General features: G+C 46.9%; 1 pseudogene; it reads right to left on the bottom strand.

The window, feature by feature from the left end:
* LOC135543325 (collagen alpha-1(XVIII) chain-like) overlaps positions 1–19,962 on the bottom strand; it is a 34,769-nt pseudogene extending 14,807 nt beyond the window's left edge.
* Between the last annotated feature and the right edge of the window lie 2,499 nt (positions 19,963–22,461).

Raw genomic sequence — 22,461 nt, 5'->3', positions numbered from 1 at the left:
TCTTTCAAAGATAGTTTGTAAAAATCAAAATAACTTCACAGATCTTCATTGTAAAGGGTATAAACACTGTTTCCCTATGCTTGTTCAATGAACCATAAACAATTAATGAACATGCTCCTGTAGAATGGTTAAAACACTAACAGCTTACAGATGGTAGGCAATTAAGGTCACAGTTATGAAAACTTAGGACACTAAAGAGGCCTTTCTATTGACTCTGAATAACACCAAAAGAAAGATGACCAGAGTTCTTGCTCATCTGCATGAACATGCCTTAGGCATGCTGCAAGTAGGCATGAGGACTGCAGATGTGGACCAGGGCAATAAATTGCAATGTCCGTACAGTCTCAATCCCATTGAGCACGTCTGGGACCTGTTGGATCGGAGGGTGAGGTGCAGTCCTTGTGCAGTCCAGTTTCTGGTGCAGTCCATGAGGAGGAGCTGCAATGCAGTACTTAATGCAGCTGGTGGCCACACCAGAAACTGACTTACTTTTAGGGGACACATTATTCCATTTCTGTTAGCCACATGTCTGTGGAACTTGTTCAGTTTATGTCTCAGTTGTGGAATCTTGTTATGTTCATACAAATATTTACACGTGTAAAGTTTGCTGAAAATAAACGCAGTTGACAGTGAGGACGTTTCTTTTTTTGCTGAGTTTAGTATGATCAGATGAGCTAAAGTAAATAAGTCTCCTCCCTGTCTCATACCTTCTCTCCGCTACTGGGTCCTGGGGTTCCAGGCCTGCCAGGTGGACCAGCGGGCCCCTGAAAAACACAGCATGATATCAATACATAATGGTCAACAAATCAGGACATTAATTTCAATGCTGTAGTTGTGCTGTCTACAGTTAGGCACAAAACATATTGTCACGTCAGATATAGTAGAGAGAGGGTCCTCACTGGTAGGCCACGGGCCCCGTCCTGTCCGGGAGGTCCAGGGGGCCCGAAAGAGCCTGACCCATGGGAGTTGACACCACTGGCTGAGGGGCCAGGGGGACCTGGTGGGCCCGGGGGGCCTGGTAGACCACGGAGAGTCTAAAGAAACAGTCAACACAACAGTCTTGGATTTCACAATATACAGTTTTGGAAAAGTCGTTTTTCTGGGCCAAACTCAAAATCTCTGTGGCTAAAACATACCTGTATTTTCTCCAAATCTGGGAATCCTCCGGAGCCTTCCACATCCACAAATGTCTAGGGACAAATGAAGAAACATTAAAAGTGGTATATTGGTATATTCATGTCTGATCCACATGAATTAATGGGCTGAATGGCCTGATGCAGTAGTGGTTGACTCACAGCGAGATCAACTATCCCTGGGCCTGGGGGTCCAGGTGGCCCTGGAGAACCCCTGGGTCCTGGGTGACCATCACCACGATCCCCCTGGAGAGGTCACAGGAAAAACACCTTTGGGCACCTCCGATAATATTCAAATACTCATGCTCTTAAATAAATGGCTTCTGGCCTTTACCTTTTGTCCTTTGACCCTGAGTCTCCTTGTGTTCCTGGGAACCCTCTGTCTCCGGCAGGTCCCTGAGTTGTGGTGGGACAGAGAGAGAAGACACAGCTTAGTGAGGCTGACACTGTCTGACCACTGCTACTGACCACCACCGCTTATCAATAATGACATCTGACTACCACTGTATTTCTCCTCACACAATTAACAATGAATAAAAAATCATGACATGAGATCAATGGGATAAAACATCAGAAAGTGACACTCACTAATTTGCCATCCTCTCCTGGATCCCCCTGGGGAATGAAATAGATATGGTTTGTTACAGTCAATTGAAAGCAAATGTACAAGTACTGAGACCAAATAAAGTGAGAATGCGCTACATAGAATACAGTGCTTACGGAAAGTATTCAGACCCCTTGACTTTTCCCCATTTTCTTACGTTACAGCCTTATTCTAAAACTGATTAAATAAATCAGCAATCTACACACAATACCCCATAATGACAAAGCAAAAACAGGTTTTTAGAAATGTTTGCAAAATATTTACATAAGTATTCAAACCCTTTGCTATGAGACTCAAAATTGAGCTCAGGTGCATCCTGTTTCCATTGATCATCCTGTGGTCCACCTGTGGTAAATTAAATTGATTGGACATAATTTGGAAAGGCACACACCTGTCTATATAAAGATACTACAGTGCATGTCAGAGCCAAAACCAAGCCATGAGGTCGAAGGAATTGTTTGTGGAGCTCCGAGACAGGATTGTGTCGAGGAACAGATCTGGGGAAGGGTACCACAACATTTCTGCAGCATTGAAGGTCTCCAAGAACACAGTGGCCTCTTATCATTCTTAATTGGAAAAAGTTTGGTACCACCAAGACTCTTCCTAGAGCTGGCCGCCCATCCAAACTGAGCAATCGGGGGAGAAGGGCCTTGGTTTGGGAGGTGACCAAGAACCCGATGGTCACTCAGACAGAGCTCAGACGGAGATGGGAGAACCTTCCAGAAGGACAACAATCTCTGCAGCACTCCAACAATCAGGCCTTTATGGAAGAGTGACCAGACGGAAGCCACTCCTCAGTAAAAGGCACATGACATCCCGCTTGGAGTTTGCCAAAAGGCACCTAAAGATTCTCTGACCATGAGAAAAGATTATCTGGTCTGATGAAACCAAGATTGAACTCTTTGGCCTGAATGCCAAGTGTTATGTCTGGAGGAAACCTGGCACCAACCTTATGATGAAGCATGGTGATGACAGCATCATGCTGTGGGGATGTTTTTCAGCGGCAGGGACTGGGAGACTAGTCAGGATCGATGCAAAGATGAATGAGCAAAGTACAGAGAGATAGTTGATGAATACCTGCTCCAAAGCGCTCAGGACCTCAGACTGGGGCAAAGGTTCACCTTCCAACAGGACAACGACCCTAAGCACACAGCCAAGACAACGCAGGAGTGGCTTCGGGACAAGTCTCAATGTCCTAGAGTGGCCCAGCCAGAGCCCGGACTTGAACCCAATCTAACATCTCTGTGAAAATAACTGTGCTGCAACGCTCCCCATGCAAGCTCTGTCAGGTTGTAAGGATCTGCAGAGAAAAATGGGAGAAGCTCCCCAAGTACAGTTGTGCCAAGCTTGTAGCGTCATACCCAGAAAGACTCAAGGCTGTAATTCCTGCCAAAGGTGCTTCAACAACGTACTGAGTAAAGGGTCTGAATACTTATGTAAATGTGATATTTCAGTTGTTTATTTTTAATACATTTGCAAAAATGTTGAAAAACTTGTTTTTGCTATATCATTATTGGGTATTGTTTGTAGATGGTTGAGGGGGAAAAAACGATTTCATCCATTTTAGAATAAGGCTGTAATGTGTGGTAAAAGTCAAGGAGTCTGAATACTTTCCGAATGCACTGTATGTCAGACGGTATGGTACAACTCACCGCCTCTCCCTCTGGTCCCTGGGGTCCTGCTGGTCCTTTGGCCCCTGGGGGCCCCATCGGTCCCATTGGTCCGGCCACTGGCTGCACCACAGAGCCGTCCCCTAGCCTCACAACCTGGGCAGGTGGCCCCCAGGGCCAGGAGGGCCAGGTGGACCAGGTACGCCACGGTCCCCCTTGGAGCCTGGGTAACCAAACCCAGAACTGCCCTGTGGGAAGAAAACAATCAACTACCTATTTAATCTGATCACTTCAATGACTAGCTAAGATAAAGTCAAATAAAAAGAAGCTGGGAAGGACAAAGTCAAAACGCACCTTCAAGCCTTTGTCTCCCTGAAAGGAAAAGGAGACAAAGACAAGTTGTAAGTAATGTTGGAACTATTACATGTGTCTCAGAGGCATGTATGTGGTCTGTCTGAATCAGATGTAATCAGCTATGGGGGTCACCTACAGTCAATCAACACAAACACACTTACCTGCATGCCTATAGGGGGTGTATAACACACAGTACTGTGCCAGGCAGCATGCAGTACCTTTTCTCCACGTTCTCCTCCACCTGATGAAGAGCCAGAGGAAGAAGCAGAGCTGGAGAAAGACCCCGATTCCCCCTTTGGCCCGGCGGGACCTCTGTCCCCTGGACTGCCCTTCTCCCCTCTGTCCCCCTTCACTCCGTTAGAACCAGTAGGGCCTGACGACACACAGAGAGACACAGAGAGAGGGAGAGTTGGGTGTTAGAATAGACGTCAGAAGTAACATCGTGGTCATCATCGGCATGTTGCTGTCATCATCACTTTCACTAGCATCCTCTATCCTCAGTTAGCGTCCTACTACCCTTTGTCCTCCCCTTCCACAGAGTTTCATGCCAACCTGCTCCACAGAGTTCCATGCCAACCTGCTCCACAGAGTTCCATGCCAACCTGCTCCACAGAGTTCCATGCCAAACTATTCCACAGAGTTCTATGCCAATCTATTCCACAGAGTTCCATGCCAATCTATTCCACAGAGTTTCATGCCAACCTTCTCCACACAGTTCCATGCCAACCTACTCCACACAGTTCCATGCCAACCTACTCCACAGAGTTCCATGCCAACCTACTCCACAGAGTTCCATGCCAACCTACTCCACAGAGTTCCATGCAGACAGGGCATGCTGAGGGCATGATGAGATCTCATCAACCTAGTCCAGTGAAGATTCCCTGAACTCTGACATGGAGTGGTAAGGGTATACTGTTCTGAAATCAGGGACTGGTTGTCAGGGAACTCCACTGGACCTCATTGGAGAGTGTTTATAATATAGCCCGACAGACAGACAGACGGACAGACAGACAAAGTTTCCAGTGACCTACCTGGTTGACCTCCTGACCCTGGTCTGGACTCTACTGAGGTCTGATGATTCCTGTCACCTACAGTCAATCAACACAAACACACTTACCTGCATGCCTAGTTCGTACACTAGAAAATGCTAACAATGATCAACATTCCCCTGGCGGGTAGGAGCGTTGGGCCAGTAACCGAAAGGTTGCTGGATCGAATCCCCGAGCTGACAAGTTAAAAATCTATCGTTCTGCCCCTGAGCAAGGTAGTTAACCCACTGTTCCCCATGCACCGATGACGTGGATGTCGACTAAGGGTTAAATGGGTAAGATACATTTCAGTTGAATACATTCAGTTGTACAACTGACTAGGTATCCCCCATTCCTTTTCCTTTCCAATCAGCCACACTTGAAGGAAAATGAAAGGTAATGTCTACCTTCTCCACTAGAAGGTGCTAGTGTGCTGTATATCCCAGCATACTGTATGTATCGAGCAACACGGTTCTCAAGTAGTGTGGTATTACACTAGGTACATATTTCCTTGACAGATAGTTTCACAATTTTTACATCAACAGTTTTTGTTAGCACTGCAGTTACTGTAAATATAGCTTGGTTGGTTCACTATTATATGCGCATTTTCAATAAACCTAAGTAATATTTTAGAGGATAACTTTACAGATGATGTCATCATTGTTCGACTCAGCCCACTGACCTGTCTCTGAGAGCCTGTCGCTCACTGATGATGTCAGAGGGGGCTCTGGCACCGGTCGGAGAGATGGAGGGGTGGTCTGACAGGAGGGAGGAGAGGAAGGTTAGACAGGACAGTCAGACCCTGATCCAATAGTTTCACAGTAAATCCTTCCTTCTATTTCCACATCACAGAATGGATTAACAGGACAACATCGGATAAAGAAGATTCCTTTACAGTTTTGCCGGTCTCTCTTCTGTCCCCATCCCCACTGCCAAAGTCACCTGAGGCCTGAGAGAGAGAGAGGAAGAGAGAGACAGCAAGACAAATAGAGACAAGTCAAGGCATTTGAGAAAACGTTAGTTGACATGAATCATATCATATTCCTACTAAACTGTGGCTGGTTCTACAGTCTAATCACTCACAGCGTCTGAGTCATCATCGTCTTCACAGAGTAGCTCAGCTGCTCGAGGGTTACCCACCACATTCAGCTCAGCGATCGCCCCCTGCACAACACGCACAGACACACACACAGAGACACAGACAAACACACTGATGGCTGTGAGAAAGGAGATACTGTACAGCCATTGGTGCAGTATGAATTTAATGATTCTAGTCAGGATCTAAGCCATTAATTAATATACAATAAAATGTAAAGAGGATGTGTCTGACTGACCGTGGCCTTACTAACTCAGAACAGACAGAGTCTTGTTGAAACAACAGACAGGGTTCTAAATCTCTCCCAGGGGCCTGATAGAGTTAGACTATGAGAATGCACGTTTCAACACACTGTCTGTTGAGAACAGCAGGTGTGAGTGAGATGAAACCGAAACCCACACGGTGTTTGGGGGTAAATCCCTCACTAATCGCTCCCTCAGGAATCTCAGTCAGGTATGTGTCACTGGCAACAGGAAAGCCAGACAGCCATTCACATCTCACTAACACAGCACTACTAACCCCTCCTCCCTCTAGTAAATCTATTTGCTGACCTGGCCTGATGTCTGGCCTTTCAACTTTGACCCCTCAGCATAGTCACTGACCCGTCTAAACACATGTGATGGTCACATGGGGTTTGACACCAGAGCGAGGGTTGAGGGTGGGGGTGCAGAGCGACAGAGACTTTAGGGGAAGAGTTATACATACCAATGTTTTACATGAGGGAACAATAAATATGTTTTACATGAGAGAACAATAAATATGTTTTACATGAGAGAACAATAAAGTTAGAGGTAAATATGTGTGGTCAGGTCAGCATAGAGGTGTGGTTGGCGATCCATACTGTACCTCGAACCTGTCAGGGTCTGCGCCTCCCGCCTGACCCACGAAGATGCCCGCCCCCCTGTCCAGCTCCATGTCATCCGGCGAGCGCTCCAACTTCACCGTCTTCCCAGAGGCGTCGCACCCCATGAAGAAGGTCACCTGGTCGTTGAACACGGACAGAGAGAACTTGGTCCAGGAGACTAGGTCCAGGGAGGGCACGGTGAAACTAGCGGCCAGGTACGAGGCCTCAGAGTCGGGCTCTGTGTAGTAGAACAGAATGTTCTGATTCCTGCCGTCAGCGTCCGGGGCGCTCAGCTTCACCCCCACGTACATGAACTTCTGGGAGGCGTCTGTGATGGAGAAGAGGACCCCGGGGCTGGAGGGGAGGATTTGGAAGACCAGGGAGAAGTCTCTGTAGAAGGGGTTGGGGAGGTGGGCCAGGGCCGGCTGTCCCGCAGCAGTCAGCCCGTCCTGCCCTCCGAAGTAGTAGGCGGGTTTCCCCCCCGGACCGGCCTGGGATTCATCAGGAGGCAGGTCTCCGATCAGCTGCAGTAGAGTCACACCACTCTCTGCTGCAGGGGAGGAGACAGGACAGGAGGTGAGGTTACACACGCGAAGCCAGCGCACACAGTACAGGAGTCCCATTGTCCCAGTCCAGAAACAAAGCACTAGCCCTAACTTAGGTCCCAGGGAACTGTGTAGATCTGAAAACACTGGATAGCAGTATAATAAATGTCACCTTGCATTCTGATTTGTCCAATTCTTTCAGACTAGTCGACATGAAGTGCCCAGGGCTTCCTTTAGATCTAGTCGACATGTAGTGCCCAGGGCTTCCTTCAGATCTAGTCTACATGAAGTGACCAGGGCTTCTTTCAGACTAGTCTACATGAAGTGCCCAGGGCTTCTTTCAGATCTAGTCTACATGTAGTGCCCAGGGCTTCCTTCAGATCTAGTCTACATGAAGTGCCCAGGGCTTCTTTCAGATCTTGTCTACATGTAGTGCCCAGGGCTTCTTTCAGATCTCGTCTACATGAAGTGCCCAGGGCTTCTTTCAGATCTCGTCTACATGAAGTGCCCAGGGCTTCTTTCAGATCTCGTCTACATGAAGTGCCCAGGGCTTCTTTCAGACTAGTCTACATGTAGTGCCCAGGGCTTCTTTCAGACGAGTCTACATGTAGTGCCTAGGGTTTCTTTCAGATCTTGTCTACATGTAGTGCCCAGGGCTTCTTTCAGACTAGTCTACATGAAGTGCCCAGGGCTTCTTTCAGATCTAGTCTACATGAAGTTCCCAGGGCTTCTTTCAGATCTAGTCTACATGAAGTGCCCAGGGCTTCTTTCAGATCTCGTCTACATGAAGTGCCCAGGGCTTCTTTCAGACTAGTCTACATGTAGTGCCCAGGGCTTCTTTCAGACGAGTCTACATGTAGTGCCTAGGGTTTCTTTCAGATCTTGTCTACATGTAGTGCCCAGGGTTTCTTTCAGACCTAGTCTACATGAAGTGCCTAGGACTTCTTTTAGATCTAGTCTACATGAAGTGCCCAGGGCTTCTTTCAGATCTAGTCTACATGAAGCGCCCAGGGCTTCTTTCAGATCTAGTCTACATGAAGTGCCCAGGGCTTCCTTCAGATCTAGTCTACATGAAGTGCCCAGGGCTTCTTTCAGATCTAGTCTACATGAAGTGCCCAGGGCTTCTTTCAGATCTAGTCTACATGAAGTGCCCAGGGCTTCTTTCAGATCTAGTCTACATGAAGTGCCCAGGGCTTCTTTCAGATCTAGTCGACATGTAGTGCCCAGGGCTTCTTTCAGATCTAGTCTACATGAAGTGCCCAGGGCTTCCTTCAGATCTAGTCTACATGAAGTGCCCAGGGCTTCTTTCAGATCTAGTCTACATGAAGTGCCCAGGGCTTCTTTCAGATCTAGTCTACATGAAGTGCCCAGGGCTTCTTTCAGATCTAGTCGACATGTAGTGCCCAGGGCTTCTTTCAGATGTAGTCTACATGTAGTGCCCAGGGCTTCCTTCAGATCTAGTCTACATGAAGTGCCCAGGGCTTCTTCCAGACTCGTCGACATGTAGTGCCCAGGGCTTCTTTCAGATCTCGTCTACATGAAGTGCCCAGGGCTTCTTTCAGATCTAGTCGACATGTAGTGCCCAGGGCTTCTTTCAGATCTAGTCTACATGAAGTGCCCAGGGATTCTTTCAGATCTAGTCTACATGAAGTGCTAGATAGATTACCATATATTTTCTGTTAATTACCAAAAATGACTGAAGATTCCGGTAACTTTGGTAAACTACTGGTAGCTTTGCAACCCTAGTTCTACCTGGAATCAAAAAGGCTTCTACTATGGGGACAGCCAAATAATCATTTTAGCTTCTAGACAGCTCCTTTTTTTCCAAGCTTGTACCATCTTCCTTTACCATACCCCAAAACTTAACCCTCAGCTGAACACCTAAACGGATCCTGAGTCAGTTGTTAAGAGCATAGAGTAAGCATACACAGAGTACTCTACCACTGATATGAGGTTACCGAAGGGTACAAGGGCACAGTGCAGTAGCAGATTAGAAAGCATCATGCCTTGATTGATGTGCTGTGCTTCACCAAGTGAATTAGCCAGGATGAGTGCCTCAGGCCATACCCATACATGTGCAGTGGAGTAAACATAGCCACTGGGCAAAAACTGGTTGAATCAACGTTATTTCCACATCGTTTCAACAACAAAAAATGATATGTGATGATGCTCACATTATCTTTCAAGCGCAGCAGTAAGCCTGACTGATCAAAGTAGGTAGTAGATGTAAAATAAAGCAAAAATAAGGCTTTATGGAGAGAGTTTTGGGGTTCAGCAGGCAAAGACTGTGTCAAATGAACTTGGGCTGTTTTAGCATGGAAAAACGTCTGACTGTAATCCAGTTCCCATGGACTCAAATAGCCTAGAGGGAAAAGAGGAAATTACATGTGACTAACCATCACATTCACATGAAATAGCACCTCTAGGGAACTAAACACTGGACAGACAGACATCCTCTCATGGGTGAACTGTCAGAGTAGATTTATGACAGCTGTTTACAGAAAAGCCCACACTGTACAATGTGAATGTCACACGACCAGAGATACTTGAGATTTCCTATCCCTCCAGTGATGTAAACTTAAACAGGGGAAGTGAACTCCGTAACACAGTCATTAAGTCTCAGAGGATCTAGACTGAACCATGAGGAATTATTCCAATAGCTAATAGTGTATCCTAAAGGGGATCTATCTTCTCAATGGCTTAAAGTGGCATTCATAAGTAAGTGCAATATCATATAATACTTAAGCAATAAGGCACGAGGGGGTGTGGTATATGGGCAATGTACCATGGATAAGGGCTGTTCCTGCACGACGCAACGCGGAGTGCCTGGATACAGCCATTAAGGCGTGGTATATTGGCCATATACCACAAACCCCCGAGGTGCCTTATTGCTATTATAAACGGGTTACCAATGTAATTAAAGCAGTAACACCTATGGTATAGGGTCTGGTATACCACGGCTGTCAGCCAATCAGCATTCAGGATTCTAACCACTCAGTTTATAATGAAGATTATACAACGGGTGGGTCTAAATCCTGAATGCTGATTGGTTAAAATCGCATTCTAGCCAGTGTCTATTCTACAAGTTACCACGGGCTAAATCTACAAATGCCCTTTCAGGTGGTTGAGTAAGCCTACATTTTAAAATGCATCATGTCTCATATTAGTATCATACTTCCAGTTGTGACTTGTGTGAATGGCATTTATTTGACTATTGGATACTACTTGGGTGCAGCCCTTGGACAGCAACCAATACAGAAGGACTATTGTACTACATCCTAAAAGGAATTGGAACAAGAGACAACACTTTTTGGACTAATCCCAAACATATGTTTCCACACACTAACACAGCAACACCACTTAGTCTGTACAGTCTGTACTCACTCCCACACCATATTGCTAAGCCAGCTACGGTCTCACTGGACACTGTTGATATGCTATCTACATTCTAAACCTGCAAGTCAACGGAAGCTTAGCTGAAGATCCTGTGGGATTTCAGCCAATTAGTGGGAGGCAGAGAGGGTGAGGGGGAGGCAGCTTCTCATCGGATGCACCTGTTATTGGTCCATCTGACAGGGTGCTAGGGCAGTCACAGCTGTGGCCCGGTTAGCCCAACACTAACCAAACACTACCGTAGATACTAACCCAACACTACCGCAGCCACTAACCAAACACTACCGCAGACACTAACCCAACACTACCGCAGATACTAACTCAGCACTACTGCAGACACTAACCCAACACTACCGCAGACACTAACCCAACACTACCGCAGACACTAGCCAACACTATCGCAGACACTACCGCAGACACTAACCCAACATTACCGCAGATACTAACCCAACACTACCACAGACACTAACCCAACACTACCACAGACACTAACCCAACACTACCGCAGACACTAACCCAACACTACCGCAGACACTACACTAAGCAGACACTAACAGACCAACACTACCGCAGACACTAACCCAACAGCAGACACTAACCCAACAGACACTAACACAACACTACACTACCCAACACTACCACAGCAGACACTAACCCAACACTACCACAGACAACTAACCCAACACTACCACAGACACAACACTACCACAGACACTAACCCAACACTACCGCAGACACTAACCCAACACCAACACTACCAGACACTACAGACACTAACCCAACACTACCGAGACACTAACCCAACACTACCACAGACACTAACAGACACTACACAGACACTACCAACACTACCGCAGACACTAACCCAACACTACCACAGACACTAACCCAACACTACCACAGACACTAACCCAACACTACCACAGACACTAACACAACACTACTGCAGACACTAACCCAACACTACCAGACACTAACCCAACACTACCACACACTAACCCAACACTACCACAGACACTAACCCAACACTACCACAGACACTAACCCAACACTACCGCAGACACTAACCCAACACTACCGCAGACAACTAACCCAACACTACCGCAGACACTAACCAACACTACCGCAGTCACTAACCCAACACTACCAGACAGACAGGCACTAACCAACACTAAGGCACTAACCCAACACTACCGCACACTAACCGCAGGCACTAACCCCAACACTACCGCAGGCACTAACCCAACACTACCGCAGGCACTAACCCAGCACTACCGCAGACACTACCGCAGACACTAACCCAGCACTACCGCAGACACTAACCTAACACTATCGCAGCCACTAACCCAGCACTACCGCAGACACTACCGCAGACACTAACCCAACACTACCGCAGACACTAACCCAACACTACCGCAGACACTACCGCACTACCGCAGACACTAACCCAACACTACCACAGACACTAACCCAACACTAACCCAACACTACCACAGACACTAACCCAACACTACCGCAGCAGCACACTAACCAACACTACCGCAGACACTAACCAACACTACCGCAGACACTAACCCAACACTACCACAGACACTAACCCAACACTACCGCAGACACTAACCAACACTACCGCAGACACTAACCCAACCCTACCCCAACACTACTGCAGACACTAACCTAACACTACTGGAGACACTAACCCAACACTACCGTAGACACTAACCCAACACTACCGCAGACACTAAACCAACACTACCTCAGACACTAACCCAACACTACCACAGACACTAACCCAACACTACCGCAGACACTAACCCAACACTACCGCAGACACTAACCCAACACTACCGCAGACACTAAACCAACACTACTGCAGACACTAACCCAACACTACCGCAGACACTAACTCAACACTAACCCGAGTCACAAAAGAGCCTCAGGGAGTAACTGATTTCTGTCTACCAAACATAACAAGGAACGACAATGAAAAAGTTAGATAAGAGAAAAATAACAAAAGAGGAACATGGAATGTATCCACTATAGCTGTCAGAAAGTATTGCCAGTTACATACCAGCCATGTTTACCAACATGGATGTCATAACAGAGAATCCATCGACTCGCTCACTTGTACTGCACTATACAAATCAACTGGGACTGAGTTGCACTGCATTGAATGGGGATTCCCATGCAGGCAAATGTCGTGTTGACAGAGGAGAACGTGGGAACACCACCACCACATCCCAGGATCACATTTCATTTCAGTCACTTAGCAGCTGAGCCACATGGGACCAGGGTGGCTGGCCAGGCAGGCAGCTTCCCTTCCCTGTTCCCAATCTGACATGATTCCATGATTCTCCACACTGATCTGATCCTTCACGCTATCCTGGCAACGCTCAGAGTCCACAGCACTGCAGTAATAGGGAACCTTACAGCGTTCCAGGGATTCCCAGTCAGATATAGATTAAGGGAATATCCTGTCAATTACGTACTGCCCCATCCCAATAGGGAATATATTCCCACCTCCCCCAGATTGGAAATCCATGGCCTACAGTGAAAAAAATTAAAAACCTGTTCTTGCTTTGTCATTATGGGGTATTCAATTTAATCAATTTTAGAATAAGACTGCAAATTGGAAAAAGTGAAGGGGTCAATACTGAATCTGATCTGTCAAATTCACCTGATCTCTGTATGTCACCTGCAATATCATCAACTTCCATATTTGGAATAACATGGTGAAGTCCAAACAGCACACTGACATAGAATGTCAATAAAGTGGATACCTTACAGCATGTGCGTGTGAAAATGGACCAATTCCAATAATCAGATATCTAGATTAAGGGAATATCCCAAATATATTCCCACCTCCCCCAGGTGTCAATTACGTAACATGCAGATGTCCCATCTAGGGAATATAGTTCCCACCTCCCCTCAGGATTGGGAAATCCATGGCCCATGTGGGAATCCAATACTGCAGTCTATGAAGTTTCAATTTGGTGGGTGGTTTCAAAATGGCTGCCATGTTGTATCACCCAGGTAGGTGCTAATGAAGTTACCTTTTGTTTTCAGATCTGTGCCTCGACACAATCCTGTCTCGATTACGGACAACTCCTTTGACCTCATCGCGTGGTTTTGGCTCTGACATGCACTGTCAACTGTGAGACCTTGATAGGCAGGGTGTGCCTTTCCAAAAATGTAAAATCAATTTAATTTACCACAGGTGGACTTCAGAAAACATCTCAAGGATGATCAATGGAAACAGAATGCACCTGACAAAACGAATCTCATAGCAAAGGGTCAAAATACTTATGTAAATAAGGTGTTTCTGTTGAGTTTTTTGCACCAAGAAAATTAAAAACCTGTTTTTGCATTGTGATTATGGGGTAATATGTATAGATTGATGAGGGGAAAAAATAATGTAATCCATTTCAGAATAAGTCTGTAATGTGACAAAATATGGAAAAAGTCAAGGGGCCTGAATACTTTCCATATGTACTGTATAATGTTATTTTATCCCCTCGCCTCTCTATCCTATCTTCATCCTCTCCTCTTCACTTCTGTTATCCTAGCAAAGAGCTTCCTCTTATAACAAGCCAAGAGGGCGTACATAAAATGACCCGCAACCCAAACATTGACTAAACTACAGTCCATCTAGTTACCTCACATCTGAGTTTCACTCTGTTTTAAATAAACTTAGGTATGTCACAGTGAACAATAAAAAAGTTAACAGAATGCTACCTCGTTGTAAAAGGCTTCATTGCCTCGAGACCGTGCTAAAGAAATGGTGCTGTTCTCTTCGTCTGAAAACTGTAATAAGTAATTGTTTGGGAAAATGAGAAGGCCTGCTAACTGTGTGCAAAGAGCAACAGAAAACTATTTTCCTAATTCAATGATGCATCAGAGAGACCCAGAGGCCGTACACCAAACAACTGTTTGTTTAAACCTCCAGGTTCCAAGATGACAGTGCCAAAAACTACTGTACGGACATAAGAATGTACTTTAATTACAATAATGTAAGTAGCCGGTGGCCTCCCGAGAGGCGCAGTGGTCTAAGGCATGGCATCGCAGTGCTAGCTGTGTCACTAGAGATCCTGGTTAGAGTCCAGGCTCTGTCGCAGCTGGCCGAGACCGGAAGACCCATGGGCCGGTGCACAATTGGCCCAGTGTCGTTCGGGTTAGGGGAGGGTTTGGCCGGCAGGTATGTCCTTGCCCCATCGCACACTAGCGATTCCTGTGGCGGGTCGGGCACAGTGCACGCTGACACGGTCGGCACGGTGACCTTCGCCTCTCCCGAGTCCGTACGGGAGTTGCAGCAATGGGACAAGACTGTAACTACCAATTGGATACCACGAAATTGGGGAGAAAAAGGGGTAAAATAAATAAATAAATAAATGTACATAGCCAAAAGTGAAACCATCATCATTGTTTATTGGTGCTAACTTGCAATGCTTGTTAGAGGTGGTGACGAGCCCATCAAAGACCATTGGAACAGGCTTTAATGTGAAACACTGATCTTACTGTACCAGAAACAGACAGATGTCAGCTGGTGTTTGAGATATAGAGTATCTAACGCCACTTTCCATCCTCTCCAAGGACCCCCCTGTTAGAAAGTCTGAATGGTCCAACCTCTCCAGCTGTGACACATCCCAGAGGACCAGACCAACTGGACCTGGAGAGCTACAGAAAGGGGAGCAGTGCCAGAACTGAAAGCCCATCAGTTAACACTTCAGAGTGAGGCAACACAGCTGTGACATCTATGGGATTTCCACTGTTCCCAGGTCAGCCCTTAATCCATTTTTGACCAAACCCCGGTTATGGTCAGTTAAAGATGACTGATGGTGGAACAGGGAACAAGAAAGCAGAGCACTCCACAAAGATGACATCACTAAATCCAACCTTGTACATTGGCTCAACTTGCTGAAAATCAGCCCCATTCTGCTATTCAAGCTAATGGTTGGATTGGTCATACATAACATAACATAACATAACATTTGGCACCACAGCAGCTAGGTTTTCTCTGGCAAGGGCCCATCTTTCAGAGATTTTGCCCATACTTGGAATCCTCTGGGAATCCTCTGTAGAGCAAGGGTTTTGCTACCTACATACCTATAACATCCATTTAAATAACAGATATTACAAAAATCAACACTTGTTTATTACGAAACACGATCCACTGCATGATAACATCAATGCGGGCAACAAGCATGCTATACCACCCACTTGTTTCCCAGTGAACCAATGTGAACCTTCACATGTAATGAACTGGTAAATCCCCGACACAAATGACTCTCTCTTTCTCTTTGTTTTTCTCTTTACTCTTCTTCACACGGATGACTGGACGTTTCATTGACTCATTTCGACCCTTTACATCCAACTGTCACTGACACACTGTGTAAAAATGTGGTGCGACCCATGACCCCTCGTGGAGATTCCGTGCCCCGGTCTGGTCCGAATCAGACAGCTCCTTGTTGGAAGGGGGCACGCAAGGACACCCTCACCCTTTCTCCCAAACCAGAGGGCAGAATCGCAACACTCTTCCCCAGAGCAGATCATTGTCCATGAATCTACCACCCCCAGCCACGCACCCCATACTGTCCATAACAGCACCAGTGTGGATGAGATGAAACCATTGTTCAGACTGCAGTAGTCTGCTCTGCTGAGAAGGCATCATTCACTCCTCCTAGAAACATTCTACACTCCAATCCTCATGCTCACTGATTTCAGACATTGATTGAGTCCCAGAAATACTAGAATACAGTATGGAGGCTATGTAATATAAAGATGGCAATGAAAGGAAGGTGGCGAATCTCGAATCTCGATAAGGGTCGGATTGATTGTCGCCCACCAAGCCGAATTCCATTGGTACAGATAGTGCCGTGAAAATGCTTTGTAGATTGACAGAGACAAGATGGTTGACCCTCTTCAGCCAGATAGTTGAGTCAAATCTTAAGATGGCTGTTTGTAATAGTTTGTTTCCATCCTTCCTATAGGTCCATCATCAGCCTACCCATCAACCCATGCATCCCTTCATCCATCTCCACCTCTCATGCTGATAGGACAAACTTAGTGAACTCAGTAAAACAGGATACTGGAATAGAAAAAGGCACAACAGTGATAGAGAGGCCTAAGGGACAGTCCCCATGAAACAGACTAACATCAACTCCACAACAAAACAGGGACTTTCCATTTAAACTCCCATCTCAAATGACAAGTGAACTCAAGTAAACAAAGGAAAGAGTGCACTGTGTGTGTGAGTGCGTGTGTGTGTGTGTGTTTGATTCAGTGTGTATGTACAGGTCTAGGAATGCATCCCAGAAGAGAACGACATGCTGACAAGCACATGCTGTTCCACTGCTTTGCTTGGCAAACAGAAGCACCAAATGAACATGTTCTGAAGTAATTTATCTTGTTGGGCAAAAACACGACAAACTACGATGAAATGAGTACAGCCAATATAAGGAAACAGTCTTTCTATCATGTCTCATATTGACCTATTCTGTCATGTATTACAACTAAAGGAAAACAGTGACATACAGTGGGGCAAAAAAAGTATTTAGTCAGCCACCAATTGTGCAAGTTCTCCCACTTAAAAAGATGAGAAAGGCCTGTAATTGTTAACATAGGTACACTTCAACTATGACAGACAAAATGAGAAAGAAAATCCAGAAAATCACATTGTAGGATTTTTAATGAATTTATTTGCAAATTATGGTGAAAATAGTATATAACTTGCACAATTGGTGGCTGACTAAATACTTTTTTGCCCCACTGTATATATATACGAGTACACTGCTATGCATTTCTTCTACATGAGCCTTCCAAAAATAGCGGCTTTACAGTCTAACCCCTATTTTATAGGACTATGGTTTACGATAACTTTTCAACTTTATCTAAACTCCTACCCTACTTGGTAAAAGCAAAGTTAACACGGACAATGAAAAACATTTTCAATAACATGCTAAGAAACCTGAGCACTTACAAATCCCCACGGGAAAACAGCTGTGTGACAAATATGGCTTGATGCGTTTAATGTCCTGTGACTCTGAACTCAGACAATCAATTCTCCCATGCATACTCAGCAGGGAATTATTTATTGAGCTGCCATAGCCTGCCGAGCTAAAGCCCAGGTAGAGCTTAGAAGTCTTCCTGCCCTTTGTGGGGCCGAACCCTGGAGAACAGATTCTAAACGTGTGCATTTTCCACTTCTCCATATGCTACTTTACTGCATCACATGAATCACAAGTCCAACCTACAGTACGAGCATATCTGAATACTCATAAATGCTGCATTGGGAAGAATGCAGGAAAATAATTTTCCACTGTCTGAAAACAACATGCTGTGGCATGGTTTTGTCTTATGCTTTGTGTATATTTCATGGGTTGTCTCCACTCTACGCAGACAAAACATTATTATTAACATTCATACACAACATGCAAATGGTCCCAGGTTGGTGGTCTATAGTGCCGGTCAGTCATGCTTGTGTTCATGTCACACTTCTGAGCACGTGCAGTGGAGTATGATTGACCCCAAAACAAGGTACAATCATCAGGACTGAAAGTCCACACAAGCATTTTAAAGGATAACGCGTGTCTATGCTGCTTCACAAAGGTGTGTTAAACACAAGTGTACATGCTCGCCCACACACACACACACACACACACACACACACACACACACACACACACACACACACACACACACACACACACACACACACACACACACACACACACACACACACACACACACACACACACACACACACAGCTGACCAGACAACCGGATTCAAAATGTATCTCCAAACAGGATACATTCTAACCCGCGGATTTACCTTTCCGATGACTAACTGACACGCATGGCGGACACCGCAACCCCGCCTCCTGATCCCTGTCGGGCAGCAAATTACACTCTACAGGAAGTCGCCCGTCATCCAGGGCTGGCCAGCAGCTGTCTTGCAGGACTTGGCAGAAGCTGCAGCAGGGCAGAAGGGGAACCTTGTCGAGCACCTGGCCAGGCAGCGGGCACCTGGGCACCAGGAGGAGGCAGAGGAACCATTCGGCTCCATGGTGGCACCCTGCCTTGGCCAGCCACGCCCACTCTCTCAGGGCCACGCCAACCTCCTCCACAGAGGTGTGGTTCAGGAAGTTGGGCAGAGAGAAATGCTTCGACCCCCTTGATATGCAGATCGGCCAATCAGAGGACACGAGGTGGCAGGTTCCATTGTGGTCATGAGAAGTGATGTCAGAGAGGTTGGTCTTTGGTTCGCCCTGTTTCACCCCCTCAACCCCTGTGAGGTCATCCTCCACCACCCCTGTTAGGTTAGTGGGGAGAACCAAGCTTTCCCTTTCTCCAAGCCGTGACCCCGAACCTGAGCCGGTCCCTGAACTTACATCAGACTCAGCCCCCGATCCAAACCCAGACCCTACACCAGACGCTGAACCAGACCCTGATCCTGAACCCATCTCAGACCCAGGCCCAGATCCTTCCTTAGACCCAGATCCTTCCTTAGACCCAGACCCAGATCCTTCCTTAGACCCAGACCCATATCCTTCCCCAGACCCAGATCCTTCCTTAGACCCAGACCCATATCCTTCCCCAGACCCAGATCCTTCCTTAGACCCAGACCCATATCCTTCCCCAGACCCAGATCCTTCCTTGGACCCAGACCCAGATCCTTCCCCAGACCCAGATCCTTCCCCAGACCCAGATCCTTCCCCAGACCCAGATCCTTCCTTAGACCCAGACCCAGATCCTTCCCCAGACCCAGATCCTTCCTTAGACCCAGACCCAGATCCTTCCCCAGACTCAGATCCTTCCTTAGACCCAGACCCAGATCCTTCCCCAGACCCAGATCCTTCCTTAGACCCAGAACCAGATCCTTCCCCAGACCCAGACTCCTCCTTATTAACCGTCTGTGTGGTAGGGCTCGCCACTCCTCTGTCAGTCCAAGTGGCTGGGGTCGCGTCCCACGTCTGCACAAACTTACGGATCCCATTAGCCACGTTGATGATTTCTGCCCCAACCCCTGCCAGGTTCTCCTCACCTCTCTTGGGCTGTCCTCCTTCCTTGCCCAGTGGCGGAGCCTTCGTTGGGGCTTGGGTAGTAGGATCAGGGTCCTTGTTCCAGAACCAAGCATCCAGACGACCTGCGCTGAGAGCCAGGAGAAGGCCCAACCACAACGTCATCTTAGACATCCCGCTCCTTCAACCCACCGTCACCCAGAACCTCCTGGTCTGAGAGTGTAGATTCCACAACAAACACTGGATCACACTGTGTTCTTACTGTTCCTCCACCTACTTAGCCGGCTAGTCAACAGTCACTCAAGCCCCCTCTGTCCATACTGTTAGCATACACACACACACTGACCCTCCCTCTAGCACTGCTCACTGTTTCACTCCATGCGCCAGTCCACTGCAGAATCACACACACACACACACACACACACACACACACACACACACACACACACACACACACACACACACACACACACACACACACACACACACACACACACACACACACACACACACACACACACACAAATCCACATGAGGAGGCGGGGTTACTGTGCTGCAGAGGGGCTACATTGGTAAATATGAATTTCTCCCTCACATTCTGGCCCCTCCCTCCTGTTGCTAGGTTGATGAGTGGGTCTCCCTCATACACACAGTCCTCAATGAAGAGAACATGCACACTGACACACACAGACAGAATACACACCACACCACACACAGAGAGAGACAGAGAGAGAGAGAGAGAGGGAGGGAGACCCATTCATTGGGTTCATATAGCCACCACTACCATTACAAATGTGAATAGGTTGGTGAACTCCATTATCTACTCACAGCTCTTGTAAACATATATGACATAACTGGCCATACCTTTGAGGTCATTCAGTGAGTGAGTGAGTGAGTGAGTGACCAAATGAGACAGAGCGAAGGATGAAGAAAATGAGGGAGAACAGCTGAGAGCGGAGAGGTTCAGGAGGAGCGTATTTGATAGATGTTTTAAGCTCTCGGCCCCCAGGGGCCTAACGGCCAGCCCATTGCCTCATCTGAGAAAAACTTCCAGTAATTTCCCCGCTCCATGGTTCCCACAGCCTGGCTCAGTCCTGGGTGCCCCTGATGCCCAGTTACCCCGTCACCCCCGTCCCTGTCCGCCTTCACTATCCAGCTGTTGCACATTCCTCCTGACACAGACAGACCTCCCACAACCCTGCTACCCCTCCTAAACCCCTAATGCACCCCTAATGCACCCCAACCACATGACTGATAGACTCCTAGAGAAGCACTGGTATCTCACTCTGCTGGAAAGGTTACACACACACACACACACACACACACACACACACACACACACACACACACACACACACACACACACACACACACACACACACACTGTAGGTTGTTATGGTTCAGTTGGACTGGTTTGAACTGGTGTGATGATAACTGTAGGTTGTTATGGTTCAGTTGGTTCAGTTGGACTGGTTTGAAATGGTAATAAAATGGGTGTTCTTCTGGCTTGCCAGTGTGGCATGGGCCTCTCTCCACCAGTCTTGGTTTTCACACTGTTCATTTCCAATGGAGTCAAAAATAAGTTGATTTATTGGCTCAAAAGCAAGCCCAGAGAAGTTTCTCAATCTGATTGGCATAATACAATCGTTCTGTTCTATTCCACTTACCAGTAAACCACATTCAAATTGTACAATAGCGTTTACAAAATCCAGCTTAATTCATAGCTAAGATGGACAACAAAGTTGTCTCTCTCTCTCCACCCTCCCTCCCCCTCCTCGCCATACCTCCCTCCCTCCTCTCCCTCTCCCCCTCCCTCCCTACCTTTGCTCTCTCCCTCCCTCTGTGAGTTGACATGGTGCCCAGGTAACCCTCTCCTCTCAGGGTAAATCACCCATGGAACGGAGGAGTGAATACCTTCCTTATGAAGTCACAGCAGGTAAAATGGCTGGATGCTACCCAACAACCTGCTCACAACAACCCCCTTATTTTGCCAATTGGACTGGGCACCTTTACTACACGGAACCCTACTAATCCTACACGGAACCCTACCAATCCTACACGGAACCCTACTAATCCTACACGGAACCCTACTAATCCTACATGGAACCCTACTAATCCTACACGGAACCCTACTAATCCTACACGGAACCCTACTAATCCTACACGGAACCCTACTAATCCTACACGGAACCCTACTAATCATACACGGAACCCTACTAATCCTACACGGAACCCTACTAATCCTACACGGAACCCTACTAATCCATCACGGCTGGCCTGCCGATGGAACCACATGAGGAGGCTACAACAGACTTCTTCCGTAGCGAAGTACCTCTAAGGCCCTTCTGCTAGCTTGCTGTCCCCGGCCCGCTAGCTGTCTGAATCTCCGTGTCTCCAGCCAGCTTAACTACTCACTGGACCCCTATGACCACTAGGCTACGCATGCCTCTCACCTAATTTCAATATGCCTTGTTCATTGCGGTTCTGGTTAGTGATTATTGTCTTATTTCATTGTAGAGCCTCTAGCTCTGCTCAATATGCCTTAGCTAACCCTTCAGTTCCACCTCCCACACATGCGGTGACATCACCTGGTTTAAAAGACAATGTTTCTAGAGACAATATCTCTCTCATCGTCACTCTATGCCTAGGTTTACCTCCACAGAATTCACATCCGACCATACCTTTGTCTGTACATTATGCCTTGAATCTATTCTATCGCGCCCAGAAACCTACTCCTTTTACTCTCTATTCCGAACGTACTAGACAACCAGTTCTTATAGCCTTTAGCCATACCTTTATCCTAATCCTTCTCTGGTGATGAAGAAGTTAATCCAGGC

Source organism: Oncorhynchus masou, chromosome 7 (genome assembly GCF_036934945.1).
Source record: "Oncorhynchus masou masou isolate Uvic2021 chromosome 7, UVic_Omas_1.1, whole genome shotgun sequence".
In the NCBI taxonomy this organism is placed as follows: Eukaryota; Metazoa; Chordata; class Actinopteri; order Salmoniformes; family Salmonidae; genus Oncorhynchus; species Oncorhynchus masou.
The sequence above is the reverse complement of the archived record's forward strand: the minus strand, read 5'-3'. Positions and strand labels throughout refer to the sequence as shown.